Source organism: Protomyctophum bolini (genome assembly GCF_963924005.1).
Source record: "Protomyctophum bolini genome assembly, chromosome: 3".
NCBI lineage: Eukaryota > Metazoa > Chordata > Actinopteri > Myctophiformes > Myctophidae > Protomyctophum > Protomyctophum bolini.
Window position 1 is genome coordinate 32,700,047 of NC_137864.1, and position 3,678 is coordinate 32,703,724.

A 3,678-nucleotide genomic window follows, 5' to 3' on the forward strand; every position below is an offset into this window, starting at 1 on the left:
ACACAGTAACTCTCTCTGGAGAAAACACTGTCACAGCTACTCATCTAAATACGATAAGCACACGCACACATGCAGGCACATGTGCACACACAAATGTGCACGCATGCACGCACGCAGAGCAGAGCAGAGCAGAGCAGAGCAGTGCAGTGCAGAGCAGAACAGAACAGAACAGAACAGAACAGAACAGAGCAGAGCAGAGCAGAACAGAACAGAACAGAACAGAACAGAACAGAACAGAACAGAACAGTGATTGTGTGATCACGCATTACAGTGGTTCTCAATCTTTGTCAGAATGTTCTGACATATTAAGTGGTCAGATGGGTGCGTCACGACTCACGGGTGCATTTTCAGTTTGTTTTAAGGATCAATCGTGTTGCAGCTTGGATCAATGGACTTACCTTACCTTAGTATACGTTTAAGTTCCTATTTATCAGTATCTTTTTTACTGTGGAATTTCTCACGTTTTATTAAATATTTATGTAATTTTATCATTTACTGTAACTCATTAACCGCCAGAGTTAAAACATTGTCCGGTTTTCCCAAAGGAAATGGAATTATGCGAAGCGTGCATACGTGTGGCTTACGTTGCAGGTTTTCCCAAAGGCGCACTTAAGCGCCTCTCTCAAAACAGGTTACGATGTATCTTAAGCATGTGTGCGACTGGTCAGAGCCCTATAGCAATCGATCCAGACTTAACCGATTGTTTTGCACAAAGGCGCTCGCAAATGAAGTGTGGCTGTAACAAGTGGGATTGTACCGGCCTGTCAATAAAATAAATTCTGATAATCAAGATATAGATCGGTTGTGTAGGCCCTCTCTACGAAACGGTATCAAGTGAAAAGGAAATGTCGGGAAATCGGTTTATAGTGTAAAAGATTAGATATAAGTCGTTCAAATACGGCCGTTAGCACTGTGAATTCAACATCCGGTGAGGGGAGGATACGGATTGTGTATGGAAATCAGCACATACAGTGGGTGGGATTTAGACCGGATGTAAGCCTTGCACACTAGCAACAGCAGCAGCAGTTGAGAGAGGGAGGAGGAGGAAAAAAAGAAATAGCCTTGCGTGCAGGCCAGGCAGACTTGCAGATCAGTTCCACGTCGCTTGCAGAAAGAACTGTTCTTTTGACTGACAAAACATTTAGAGGTTCGGGAGGTCTATCTGGTTGGAATTATTTCAAACACTTATTTATTTATTTTGTATCGCGCATCGGCAAGCATTCTCGCTTCATGGAAAGTAAATGTCGGTCGAGTCTAACCGAGCATTCAATAATAATAATAATAATAACAATGATAATAATCATTGTATTCATATTCCTATTATCTTATCAAAATAATAAACAAATTCCAAGTTAATTAACCAGCCAAATGTATATGATTTAATTCGTTGAACATGGAGTGCCAGCTGTCGGAGGTGTGAAGATCATTAGACGAGTGGGGGAGAAAGGGGGACGGCGGTCGATTGGGCCGATTATAGTCAGACTGAGTAAGAGATATATGCCTAAAATCATATTTACACAACGTTTCAAATGGGAAAAAAACAGAGATGATTTCAATCGAATATTTAGACAAAGTCATGCAAGGGGAACTTTCTCTGGACTCCATGGGCTAAGAAAATAAACATTGAAATCTCAAATTCGGTCAGAACGGCTGCTCAGACTTCCTAGTGTTAAGTGCTGTTGTATTGGTAACTGTGACGTGCACAATACTCTTGTTTTATGTTATGACTTCCTCTTTATACATATCCTATAAGAGAGAGAGAGAGAGAGAGAGAGAGAGAGAGAGAGAGAGAGAGAGAGAGAGATAACATGGCCATGGCCAATTATAACCTCTTTAATGTTGTAGGCCTTAAAAACCCACATGTTAGGACCTATTCTAATTCGACTGCTTCAGAATCAGGAGGACATCTGAGTGACAGTAGGGTACACGATGCCTTGCTGCCTACTTCATTAGCAGGTATAACTAAAGACATATCCTCAGTGATGTATCCCAAGGTCATTGGGGTTTCGGGTCTCTCGAAGATCATACCCCTCACTCAGGCGACCCAGCCGGGGTGATCAAGTCCCGACGTACGTCCCAGTATATAGCTACCCTCGATCAGTCCCATTAGGGAAAAACCAAGGCCACACAATCTGTTGGAACTACTCCAGAACTCCTCTGCCGGGGCTGGGAGGTATGCTTCTGGCGCATGGAAGGACTATAGGCTCTGTGGGTTGACTCCTGTCCAGGCCCCTCCTACGTCTCACCAGTCCCAGCACCAGACACCTCCTGAGCCCCATCCGTCCGTAAACATGTGGTGTGTTGATCAACACTTGTCACTCAAAGCATACATTGGCCTCAACACTGGTGATGTAATCTCCTCTGACCTCATATCTCTACATAATACAGTGATGTTAACTGACTTCATCTCTCCATACAGTTTACCAAAGAAGGTTCTACAAACATAAACTCCCAAACAGTCATTTCTAGTCCTTTATGTCTTGTATTATAGAACATAAATTAGGTTGTTTATGGCACCCTGGAAATCAACTGTGTGGGTTCTTGACAAAGCACCATAAATTCTACAGAAGTGCTAAAAATGGCCATTTAAAGTATAACAAAACGGCTAAATCCTGCCGCATAAATTTCATGACTAAAGGACTTTGAAAACAACAGGGAGCCTGATGTTAATCTACACTATTTCACCATGCCACAGCACTGTAATTTGAATTACATAACGCCTAAAGTACCAGTGTTCATTTAAATGGGGTTGTGAGAGTTATATTTTGTATTCTGTGTGTTAACATGAGTGTTAAATGATGTAAACATTCTGAGGGGTTTTCCCCATCTCTCAGGCTTAGTAAAGTGAAAATTATGTTTTATCCAATCACGACTCAGGAATCAGAACTCATACTACAGGCAATGAACAAGTAGACGTGATGAAACAAAAAGGTTGAGGAATGACAAATTGGAAAAGGAACACTATGAAACAGAAGTTGAACAATTATCTAGGGTTCTTTCTCCTGATTGGATAACACTGGTATTCCGACCTGAAAGTTATATTGTATAAACTCCACCATACAGATTGGACATTAAAAGAAAAATCATAATAATCATATATTTTATTCACATAGTGTTACAACTGGCTGTCCGTAAGGCCTAATTTATCTTGATGTGGAACAGATCTGATTCAGGCTAGATTCAGGCTAGATTTGACTTCCATGTGTAAATGGAGCCTGAGACAGATCGCCTTGAATCAGATTTGAATCAGATTTGAAACAAGTCACATTGTCAGATTCCATGTGGCTTGTATGTGACCTGTCTGCATTTAGACTTATTTAAACTAATCGGATTTCAGTCTTGATGTGTCACAGATCTGATTCAGGCTAGATTCAGGCTATATGTGGTGATTCAGGCTAGATTCAGACTAGATGTGGTGATTCAGGCTAGATTCAGGCTAGATGTGGTGATTCAGGCTAGATTCAGACTAGATGTGGTGATTCAGGATAGAGTCAGGCTAGATTCAGGCTAGATGTGGTGATTCAGGCTAGATTCAGGCTAGATTCAGGCTAGATGTGGTGATCCAGGCTAGATTCAGGCTAGATTCAGGCTAGATGTGGTGATTCAGGCTAGATGTGGTGATTCAGGCTAGATCCAGGCTAGATTTGGCTGTCTGTGTAAATGGGACCTACGTTTCCT